General features: G+C 44.0%; 1 long non-coding RNA gene across 6 annotated transcripts in view; it reads left to right on the top strand.

Moving 5' to 3' along the window:
* The window catches only part of LOC107126795 (uncharacterized), a 61,827-nt gene that overhangs the window by 768 nt on the left and 48,575 nt on the right, over positions 1-12,484 (top strand). For all 6 annotated transcript variants that reach the window (XR_012420783.1, XR_012420784.1, XR_010579629.2 and 3 more), the window contains exon 2: positions 6,143-6,245. This is a non-coding gene — a long non-coding RNA (uncharacterized lncRNA). The remainder of the gene's footprint in view (positions 1-6,142; positions 6,246-12,484) is intronic.

The raw sequence follows: 12,484 nt of genomic DNA, 5'->3' as shown, positions 1-12,484 counted from the left end.
GGGGTCCAGATAGGTGCCAGGGACTTCCGTAGAGGACCTGGGGGCTGTGCGGAGCAGCCATCGTTCACCAGTGCAGGCTCCTACACTGGGGGAGCTGGGGCCGCACTGTGCTCAGCCTCTTGGGGAACGGCCTAAGTATCAGGTGTCCTGTGAGCCCTGGGTGAGAGCCACACGCCCTGTAAAATGCCCCTCCTGGATTTGAAGCCTGGCCGCATTCTCACTCCAATTCAGATACTTCCTTAGTTGCAGCCCAGGGGAGATTATTCTGTGGTCATCCTTTCCACTGAGAAAACGCTATCACAACTTTAGGGGAGAATTGAGAAATAGCAAAAGTGGGGAAAACAGCCAGCGTTCTACCCCATGAATACAGTTTTCCGTATGTATATTTGTTCATTCCCTTCAGATATGCTTTCCTTTTCTTTCTTTCTTTTTTTTTTTTTTTGGAGACCGAGTTTTACTCTTGTCCAGGCTGGAGTTCAGTAGCACCATCTCGGCTCACTGCAACCTCCACCTCCCAGGTTCAAGCAATTCTCTTGCCTCAGCCTCTTGAGTAGCTGGGATTACAAGCGCCCGCCACCACACCCAGCTAATTTTTGTATTTTCAGTAGAGACAGGTTTTCACCATGTTGGCCAGGCTGGTCTCCAGCTCCTGACCTCCCATGATCTGCCCTCCTCGGGCTTGGGATTACAGGCATGAGCCACTGCGCCTGGCCCAGATATGTTTTCATAGATGAATGTTATATTTAGTTTCCCTAATGCATTCAGAAAATATTAATAAGCACATCCCATATGCCAGGTACTGTCCAGTGAACAGGACAAGCAAAATATCCTGCCTTCATGCAGCATAAATTCCAGCAGGTAATTGGTATAAAGTTTTGGTTTGTAATCACAGTCAATGGCTGTGCTTTTCATTTTCTGATTCCCACTACTTGGTTTCTATATTACTGCAGACTCATCATAATAATTTTTAATCCATGGGCCATTTCTTCTGGAAAATATACCATGATGCCTGTAACTGCGCTCATCTGCTTGCTTCTTAGTTTGTAGATCCTATGCATAATCTTTGATACAACATTTTTAGTTCATTTCCTGGATGTGAGATTCTTAAGTAAACCACACCAACTTGTTTTTCCCAATATAGAGAGGTGGATAATAAAATTTGCAGAAAACAGGCAGCATCTGCCTCTAAGAGATGGAATTGTTAAGTTAGAGGGAGGAACAGAGATGCCTATGCCAGCCTTGGTCCAAAATGGTCCCAGGAAAAGGTGGTGGTATTTTATTCATTCATTTGACAGAAATTTACTGAGTGCCTGTGTTGTGCTTGGCAGTTTTCTTGATGCTAGGGATATGGAGTGAACAGACAAGTAAGGTCTCTGCCCAAATGGAGCTTGGTGCAGTTGGGAAGCCTCAGATTATCTGTTGAAGAAGAAAACTCCATTGCTAAATCCTCATTGGAAGCAGACTTAAAAATAATTTCCTTAAGAATCAAAAGATGGCTGGGCACAGTGGCTCACACCTATAACTCCAGCACTTTGGGAGGCCGAGGTGGGCGGATGATCATGTGAGGTCAGGAGCTGGAGACCAGCCTGGCCACCAACGTGGTGAAACCCCATCTCTACTAAAAATACAAAAAACTTAGCTGGGCATTGTGGCAGGTGCCTGTAATCCCAGCTACTCGGGAGGCTGAGGCAGGAAGAATTGCTTGAACCTGGGAGGCGGAGGTTGCAGTGAACTGAAATGGTGCCACTGCACTCCAGCCTGGGTGACAGAGACTCCATCTCAAAACAAACGCCCCAAAAACGCCAGGCGCGGTGGCTCACGCCTGTAATCCCAGCACTTTGGGAGGCTGAGGTGGGCAGATCACCTGAGACTGGGAGTTCGAGACCAGCCTGACCAACATGGAGAAACCCTGTCTCTACTAAAAATACAAAAAATTAGCTGGGCGTGGTGGCACATGCCTGTAATTACAGCTACTCAGGAGGCTGAGGCAGGAGAATTGCTTGAACCGAGGAGGCAGAGGTTGCTGTGAGCTGAGATCATGCCATTGCACTCCAGCCTGGGTGGCAAGAGTGAAACTCCATCTCAGAAAAAAATAAATAAAAAATAATGGCAGCAATCAAAACACATTTCCAGCCTTCATTCATGCTTTACCCTATATTAATGAATTAGTCCCAACCTTACAAATCTTGAATTTAGATGGTTTGCTTGTGTTTTGGAATGGGGTCAGTTAAGAAAAATGTAGAAATGCAAGTTTTTATAAATTACTAGTTGGTAACATCATTAGGCCCGACCAAAGAAGCTGATTCTAAAAAATGATTTGGAAAAGAAAGTTATTTTGTTTACACTGTTGGCCTTGGTTTATCTCTTTTTAAAAAATAACTTTATTGGCTAGACACGGTGGCCCATTCCTATAATCCCAGCACTTTGAGAGACTAAGTTGGGAGGATTGCTTGAGCCCAGGAGTTTGAGACCAGTCTGGACAACATAGGGAGACCCCCATCTCTATAAATACTTTAAAAATTAGCCAGGCATGCTGGTGCATGCTGGTGGTCCCAGCTACTTGGGAGGCTGAGGCAGGAGGATCACTTGAGTTTAGGAGGTCAAGGCTGCAGTGAGCTGCAGTTGTGCCACTACACTGCAGCCTGGGTGACAGAGTGAGACCCTGTCTCAAAAATAAAAAAGGCCAGGCATGGTGGCTCACGCCTGTAATTCCAGCACTTTGGGAGGCCGAGATGGGTGGATCACTTGAGCTCAGGAGTTCCAGACCAGCCTGGGCAACATGATGAAACCCCGTCTCTACAAAAAGTACAAAAATTAGCTGGGCATGGTAACACATACCTGTAGTCCTAGCTACATAAATTAAAAAAAAAAAAAGTTGGCCAGGCGTGGCTCACACCTGTAATCCCAGCACTTCAAGAGGTTGAGGCAGGTGGATCACTTGAGGTTGGGAGTTTGAGACCAGCCTGACCAACATGGTGAAACCCCGTCTCTACTAAAAATACAAAAATTAGCTGGGTGTGGTGGCGCATGCCTGTAATCCCAGCTACTTGGGAGGGTGAGGTAGGAGAATTGCTTGAACCCAGCAGGCAGAGGCTGCAGTGAACTGAGATCATGCCACTGCACTCCAGCCTGAGTGACACATGAGACTCTGTCTTAATAATAAAAATAAGGAAAGAAAGAAAGAAAAAAACAGATCAAAGGCATAAATATAAGAGCTAAATTTATAAATATCTCTGATGAAAACATAGGGGCAAATCTTTGTGACCTCGGATTAGACAGTGGTGTTTTAGATTTAGATTTTGTTGCCTAAAGCAAGGCAACAAAAGAAGAAAATAGATAAATTGGACTACTCAGTCAAAACCGAAAAGTTTGCGGTTCAAAGTTGCCATCAAGAAAGGGAAAAAATCCACAGAATGAGAAAAATATTCACATATCCTATATCTGTTAAGGATCTAATATTTCAGATATCGTAAGAACTCTTACAACTCACCAATAAAATGACAACCCTATTTAAAAATGGGCAAACATATCTGAATAGACATTTCTCCAAAGAAGATATACACATGAGATCAATAAACACAAGAAGATTCTCAATATCATTATCATTAGGGAAATGCGAATCAAAGCCACAGTGAGATACCATTTCCTCCTCACTAGCATGGTTATAATTAAAAAGATGGACAATCAAAAAGCTGGCAAGGGCCGGGCGCGGTGGCTCAAGCCTGTAATCCCGGCACTTTGGGAGGCCGAGACGGGCGGATCACAAGGTCAGGAGATCGAGACCATCCTGGCTAGCACGGTGAAACCCCGTCTCTACTAAAAAATACAAAAACCTAGCCGGGCGAGGTGGCGGGCGTCTGTGGTCCCAGCTGCTCGGGAGGCTGAGGCAGGAGAATGGCGTGAACCTGGGAGGCGGAGCTTGCAGTGAGCTGAGATCCGGCCACTGCACTCCAGTCTGGGCGACAAAGCGAGACTGTCTCAACAAAAAAAAAAAAAAAAAAAAAAAAAAAAAAAGCTGGCAAGGATGTGGAGAAACTGGAACCCTCACACATTACTCGTGGGAATGTAAAATGGTCCAGCTCCTTTGGAAAACAGCAGTTCCTCAAAATGTTAAACATAGAATTACTGTAGGACCAAGATAGTCCTCTTCCAGGATTTCCCCAGAGAATTAAAAAGATATTTTCTGGGCGGGGCTCAGTGGTTCACGCCTGTCATCCCAGCACTTTGGGAGGCTGAGGCAGGTGGATCACTTGAGGCCAGGAGTTCAAAACCAGGCTGGGCAGCCTGGAGAAACCCCATCTCTACTAAAAATACAAACATTAGCCAGGCATGGTGGTGCATGCCTGTAATCCCTGTAATCAGCTACTCAGGAGGCTGAGGCAAGAGAATCACTTGAACCTGGGAGGTGGAGTTTACAGTGAGCCGAGATCACACCATTGCACTCCAGCCTAGGTGACAGAGCGAGACTCCGTCTCAAAGTTAAAAAAAAAGAAAAAAAGAAAGAAAAGAAAAGATATATTTGGCATTTGACCTTGTCTCTTTAACCTTCCCATGCCCACTTGGGTCTCTTCCAAGTGCAGCTTCCTTTCCTGTTCTAAGGCATTTCAAATAAACTTCCACCCCTGCTCTGGAAAAAAAAAAAGATGTTCATGCAAAAACTTGTACGTGAGTATTCGCAGCAACATTCATAATGGCCCAAAAGTAGAAACAACCTAAACGTCCATTAACTAATGAACACGTAAACACAATGTGGTCCATCCCTACAATGGACTGTGATTCAGCCACAGAAAGGAATGAAGCACTGACACGCGCTGCACCACAGATGACCCTTGAAAACACCACGCTGAGTGAGAGAAGCCAGATGCGACAAGGCACTTATTGTGTGATTCTATGTATAGGAAATGTCTGGAGTAGGCAAATCCATAGAAACCGAAAGTAGAGGCCAGTTGCGGTAGCTCATACCTATAATCCCAGCACTTTGGGAGGCTGAGGTGGGCAGATCACCTGAGGTCAGGAGTTCGAGACTAGCCTGACCAACATAGAGACACCCTATCTCTACTAAAAATACAACATTAGCTGGGCATGGTGGTGCACGCCTGTAATCCCAGCTACTTGGGAGGCTGAGGCAGGAAAATTGCTTGAACCTGGGAGGCGGAGGTTGCGGTGATCTGAGATCGCACCATTGCAGTCCAACCTGGGCAACAAGGGCAAAACTCCGTCTCAAAACAAAACAAAAGAAAACTGAAAGTAGATTAGTGGTTGCCAGGGACTGGGGGAAAGAAAGGTTGGAAAGTAACTGCTAATGAGTACAAGGTTTCCATTTAGGGTGATGAAAATGTGCTGGAAAAGAAAGTGGTGATAGTTGCGGAACCTATGAATATACTAAAAGCTGCTGAACTGTACATTTAAAAAGAGTAAATTGTATGATATGTGAGTTATGTCTCAGTGATAATCCAATAAACAGGGAGTAAACAACCAATGTCTCAAGAAAAGCAAAGTATATACCATGAATCTATGGGACCAGACCTCATATTCTTTCTTCATAGGGGAGCATCTCAGGCCCTCACACCAAGCTTATCGTTCTTTTTTTTTTCTTTCTTTCTTTTTTTCTCTCTTTTTGAGACAGGGTCTCACTGTGTCACCTGGGCTGGAATGCAGCAGCATGATCTCGGCTCACTGCAACCTCCGCCTCCTGGGTTTGAGCAATCCTCCAACCTCAGCCTCCCAAATAGCTAGGACTACAGGCATGTGCCACCATGCCCAGCTAATTTTTTGTATTTTTGGTAGAGATGGAGTTTCATCAGATTGCCCAGGCTGGTCTTGAACTCCTGAGTTCAAGCGATCTATCTGCCTTAGCCTCCCAAAATGTGGGATTACAGTCGTGAGCCACCGCGCCTGGCCTCTTTTTAGTTCAGATGCGACTGGAGCAGTTTCGATTTTCTGGTTCCTTTGTTGCTGGTGAAGCCAGTTCGTCAGTACCCGCTTCCTCTAGGCAGAGGTGGTGCAGCAGCCGTTTTTATACTATGTGACCTTATCCTCCTGGCCATAGCTGACTGGACCACAGGTGGGAAACTGACCCAACCGGGCCAGTCTCTCCTTTGGCTTTGGCATTGGGATAGAGACAACTCTTTCTTCTCTGCAGGTGACTGGAACTGATTTGACAGAACTGTCGCATGCATGGAGAAGCTGCGAACAGTAATCTGCAGAAGCAAAATAATGACACAGCTGGACAAAGACGCACAGAGGTGAGAGAGACAAAGAGAACAGCCTCTGGTTTCTGCTGAGCTTCCACTTCCTGGTTTTGTCCCCTCCCCCCATTCACCTTTACCTTTGAGATACCGCCATAATCTTATAATAAATGTTCATTTTTTACTTAAGCTACTAGCCTTCTGAAACTTGGAATTGAAAAGACTATGGCTATAGGCCTAGGATCTAACAGATGAAAAATGTATTATGTCACCAGTAAAGTAGGTGGTAAAACAAACATTTGTATGAATGCAGTAAATTAGAAAGAGGTGGGACGTATTGCCCGAGGCCACCAGTACTAAGAGCAGCAATACACAAATAGCCCATAAAAAAAGAAATGTTTCTATAAAAAGCAGAGCCAAGAACTCCAAAAAACTCATCAGTCTGGGGCCATTTAGTTTAGAGACCTCAATGTGCCTTAGGGTGTCATTTGGTTACAGTTATGTAAGACTGACATTTGTCACAATGGCCTTGAGCTGCAAAAGGCCAGTCAGAAGAGACAGTGTCATTTGTTCAGGAGAATCTACAATGAAAAAATGTTTAAATTAAATGTTTAGGCATTTAAAGATGTAAGACTCGCTTATCTGGCACATAGACATTGTGAAATACGTCATTGTATAACAGAATGACAGATACGTGTGGCACACAGTATAATTATATATACTTCCAGAAACAGAACGTCTAAATAAAGAACAAGTTGATAGCAGAAGCGAGGAATAAATTATTTTATAATTTTGCTGTTGCTTTCCCCGGGTAGTCTTTAAGACTGAATCTATTGTGGAACAACAACAACAACAACAACAACAAAAGCAAAAAAACAGAACAGAAAAACCCTGACTCTTATCTAATAGGCTATATGTTGATCACAGATAATCCTCTCAACCCCATCAGACCCAACGTCCTTTTTGTTTTTTTGACACAGGGTCTCTGTTGCCAGGCTGGAGTGCAGTGGCGGGATCTCAGCTCACTGCAACCTCTGCCTCCCAGGTTCAAGCAATTCTTCTGCCTCAGCCTCCCAAGTAGCTGGGATTACAGGCACCCAGCACCATGCCCTGCTAATTTTTGTATTTTTAGTAGAGATGAAGTTTCACCGTGTTGATCAGGCTGGTCTCAAACTCCTGACCTCAGATGATCCGCCCACCTCAGCCTCCCAAATTGCTGGGATTACAGGCATAAGCCACCATGCCAGCCATTTGTATTATGGTTTTAAGGTGTAAGACTTCTTTATGTATTCTAGATACAAATTCCATATCAGATATATGATCTATAGATGTTTCCTCCCATTCAGTGAGTGGGAGGAATTACAGGTGGTTGAAATGGAGGAGACGGGGAAGGATGATATTCCTGCAGATGAGCTAGACCTATTCTAATACCTGGATCTTGACATCTTAGCACATTTGACATTCGGTCTCTAGGCTGTAAAAGATCTCAGAGATCACACCCTTTGATAGGCAGCATAGAAGAAAAGGTGGATGGAGAATAACCCGTCACTGCAAGAGGCAGTGTGGGGGAACTGTCTGATACTGCTGAAAACAAGAGGCAGCCCCAAATTCATCAATCCTGTGTGTGATTTTCACAACAAATTTTTGTTTCTTTTTTTATTTCACAATGAAATTTCATGTCACTGTGCCCCAAAGAAAAAATAGTAATATATAGAATGGAAATAATGTAAAATGTATATATTTTATGTTTGTTTTAGTTGTTGAAAATGTATAACATTTATGATTTTTAAAAAAACTTTGTTTAAATTTTTTTTTTTTTTTTTTTTTTGAGATGGAATTTCGCTCTTGTTGCCCGGGCTGGAGTGCAATGGTGTGATCTCGGCTTACCGCAACCTCCGCCTCCCGGGTTCAGGCGATCCTCCTGCCTCAGCCTCCCGAGTAGCTGGGATTACAGGCATGCGCCACCATGCTCAGCTAATTTTGTATTTTTAGTAGAGACAGGGTTTCTCCATGTTGGTCAGGCTGGTCTTGAACTCCCAACCTCAGGTGATCTGCCCACCTGGTCCTCCCAAAGTGCTGGGCTTACAGGCATGACCCACTGTGCCCAGCCCGTTTTTTAAAATTCTTAAAAAAAAAAAAAATTAGAAATGGGGTCTCATTATGTTGCCCAGGCTGATGTCAAACTCCTGGCCTCAAGCAATTCTCCCACCTCTGCTTCCCAAAGTACTGGGATTACAGACGTGAGCCAGTGAGTCCAGCAAGGCAAAACTATTGAAAAGCTTTATTATTATTTATTTATTTATTTTTCTAGAGACAGAGTCTTGCTGTGTCCCCCAGGCTGGAGTGCAATGGCATGATCTTGGCTCACTGCAACCTCCATCTCCTGGGTTCAAGCAATTCTCCTGCCTCAGCCTCCCAAGTAGCTGGGATTATAGGCGCCTGCCACCATGCTTGGCTAATTTTTTGTATTTTTAGTAGAGATGGGGTTTCCCCGTGTTGGCCAGGCTGGTCTCAAACTCCTGACCTCAGATGATCCACCCGCCTTGGCCTCCCAAAGTGCTGGGATTGTAGGTGTGAGCCACTGCACCTGGCTGAATGAGGCTCTATCTCAAGATAATATAAAATAAAATAAAATAAAATAAAATAAAATAGTATGCTATGGAAAGATATTCAAGATAATTAAATGGAAAAAGATTACAGGGCAATATGTGTATGGGTCTTCAAATTTTTGTGTTTATAGAAAAAAGTGTGGCAGATTATAAATTAAAATCTTAACTGGTTTTTCTGGGAAGGGTAAAACCATAGATGATTTTTACTCTGCATACTTATCTGCATTTTTACAAATGTCTACTCTGAAGTTGATTACTTTTCTTAAGAGAAGGCCAGGCACGGTGGCTCACACCTGTAATCCCAGCACTTTGGGAGGCCAAGGTGGGCGGATCACAAGGTCAAGAGATCGAGACCAGCCTGGCCAACATGGTGAAAAGCCGTCTCTACTAAAAATACAAAAAACAAAAATTAGCTGGGTGTGGTGGCGGGCACCTGTAGTCCCAGCTACTTGGGAGGCTGAGGCAGGAGAATAGCTTGAACCCGGGAGGCAGAGGTTTCAGTGAGCCGAGATTGTGCCATTGCACTCCACCTGGGTGGTGGAGCGAAACTCTGTCTCAAAAACAAAAACAAAAAAGAAAAGAAAAATAATTTTAAAGCTACTCTTAAAAATGTTTATGAAGTATATTTAATTATATGGAGGAAATGCTTATGCTGTAATGTTAAGTGAGGAAAAAGGCAAGGCAAGATACAAAACAGCCTAAGTGTTAGAATCTAAATTACACACATCAGAAGAAGAGAAGCATCTTGTTTCATCCAGGGAGAATGATTCTTTTTTTTTTTTTTTTTTTTTAGTAGAGATGGAGTCTCACTGTGTTACCCAGGCTGGTCTTGATTCCTGGGCTCAAGCAAACCTCCTGCCTTGGCCTCCCAAAGTGTTGGGATTACAGGTGTGTGCCACCACACCTGACTGGAATGATTCTTTGAATCAATATCTTTTCTTCCCTAGTATTTGTCCTTAAAATGCTAGATTAGGCTGGGCACAGTGGCTCACACCTGTAATCCCAACACTTTGGGAGGCCGAGGTGGGCAGATCCACGAGGTCAGGAGTTCGAGACCAGCCTGGCCAACATAGTGAAACCCTATCTCTACTAAAAATAGAAAAATTAGCCAGGCATGGTGGCATGCACCTGTAGTGCCAGCTACTCAGGAGGTTGAGGCAGGAGAATCTCTTGAACCCAGGAGACAGAGGTTGCAGTGAGCTGAGATCGCACCACTACACCAACAGAGGGAGACTTTGGCTCCAAAAAAAAAAAAGCCTGTAATCCCAGCACTTTGGGGGGCTGAGGCGGGTGGATTACGAGGTCAGGAGATTGAGACCATCCTGGCTAACATAGTGAAACCCCAGCTCTACTAAAAATACAAAAATTAGCGGAGCATGGTGGCACATACCTGTAGTCCCAGCTACTTGGGAGGCTGAGGCAGGAGAATTGCTTGAACGCGGGAGACAGAGGTTGCAGTGAGCCAAGATCGCGCTACTGCACTTGCTGTGGGCGACAAAGTAAGACTGTCTCAAAAACAAAACAAAAACCATGGGGAATTTTTTTTAAGCTGTGAAAAAAAAATACAAAACTACATTTCTTGTGATCTTGTATCAGACATCTTCAGGCTTACCTGAAAGTTTGAATCAAAACAAAATAACAAAGTGTGCCTTTTATATAACTTGTCTCATTGTAAAGACCCATCTTTTTTCTCTGCTGAAGACAGGTTTTCTGAAACACACAGTGCTGAGTCTTTCCCATCCCTCAACAATTACTGGATTATTAGCTAAATAAGCATTCTCCAGCAGATCTAAATCTGACACAACAAGAATGCACGTTTCTTTGGCTCTGAACAGCATTTTATCTTTTGAAAACCACCTTCTCGTGAGTGATACTCAGAATTCCATTTTATAGTTGAGTAAAAGCTCAAACTCATTTGTATCTGGTAAAGGATTCTGGAGGTCTCCTTGCAAATTTTTCTGGTTCATTATGCCTTCCTTTATCCTCCATAAGATAATAGTTGATAGCCTGTAGTCCCAGCTACTCAGGAGGTTTGAGCCTAGGAGTTCAAAGTCAGTCTGGGCAACATGGTGAGACATGGTGTCCTAAAAAATAATTTAAAAAAAGATAGCCGGGCGCGGTGGCTCATGCCTGTAATCCCAGCACTTTGGAAGGCTGAGGTGGGTGGATCACGAGGTTAGGAGTTCGAGACCAGCCTGACCAACATGGTGAAACCCTGTCTCTACTAAAAATACAAAAATTAGCTGGGCGTGGTGGTGGGTGCCTGTAATCGTAGCTACTCAGGAGGCTGAGGCAGGAGAATTGCTTAAACCCGGGAGGCGGAGGTTGCAGTGAGCCGAGATCGTGCCGCTGCACTGCAGCCTGGGTGACAGAGCGAGACTCCATCTCAAAAAAAAAAAAAAAAAAAGAAGAAGAAGAAAAAAAGATAATAGTTGGTCACTAAGAGGGAAGGAAAGCAGGACTCCTCAGACTCCAAAACTATCAACGTGTTATAACATTTTGCATTTTCAGTTGTTTACAAGTTGATAGGAATAACCTTTAAGTTCACATAAGCAATCACAAAACGTTCTGTTGAGATTTTCCCAATTCTTTTTTTTGAGACAGAGTTTCGCTCTTGTTGTCTAAGGCATTAGGTGTGTGAGCTACACCCCAAGTCATGAGATACATGGCGTGCAGTATGATGTCAGCACAACCAACAGGAAGTGTTTGTGGAGAGTAGCGCCCTGTCCCTTTCTTCACTTGCTTCCCTTTTTCTGGTTTTTCCATCTCATGAGTTCTATTCTCTGGGCAGTAGGAAATTGAGAGGGAAGCAGGGGGACTCAGTACAGTCAGTTTCTTTTGGCTTTCTTTGAAGCCACCCTGCTTCTTGCAATAGCCCCTTCTTTTCTAACAGATCTGGTTCAAGTTTAACTAGCACAGATTTAGCTACTGTCTCCAGAGTGAAGCTTGGGATGGACAAAGGGCGGGGGAATGGGCATCAAAGTAGGAAATTGAGTGGGAAGTGGGGGACAAAGTATAGTCAATTTATTTGGGTCAGTGGAGGATAAAAGTTACCTCTTTCTGGCCATGAGAAATATCCAGAATGCTCATCTCTTGCCTTTAGTCATTTTACCCTAATCCTATTAGGGTTAGCGTTAGGGCTAAGGTTAGGGTTAGCCTTAGGGTCAGCCTTAGCATTCCATTTAGACAAAATCTGCCATTTGGCCGGGTGCGGTGGCTCATGCCTGTAGTCCCAGCACTTTGGGAGGCTGAGGAGGGCAGATTTCTTGAGGCCAGGAGTTCGAGAACAGACTGGCCAACATGGCGAAACCCCATCTCTACGAAAATACAAAAATTATCTGGATGTGGTGGTGCACACCTGTAATCCCAGTTACTTGGGAGGCTGAGGCAGGAGAACACTTGAACCTGGGAGGTGGAGGCTGCAGTGAGCCAAGATCATGCCACTGTACTCCAGTCTGGGTGACGGAGTGAGATGACAGCTCAAATAATAATAACAATAATAATAATAATAAAAATAAAGTAATATAATAATATAATATATAATGTTATTATAATATTGTTGTAATATTATAATATATAAGCATGAACCTGGGAGGCGGACCTTGCAGTGAGCCAAGATTGTGCCACTGCATCCAGCCTGGGCCTCAGAGCAAGACTGTCTCTCAAAAAGTAATAATAACAATAACA

This window comes from Macaca fascicularis, chromosome 11, assembly GCF_037993035.2.
Source record: "Macaca fascicularis isolate 582-1 chromosome 11, T2T-MFA8v1.1".
In the NCBI taxonomy this organism is placed as follows: Eukaryota; Metazoa; Chordata; class Mammalia; order Primates; family Cercopithecidae; genus Macaca; species Macaca fascicularis.
This window is presented reverse-complemented; position numbering and strand designations above follow the sequence as displayed.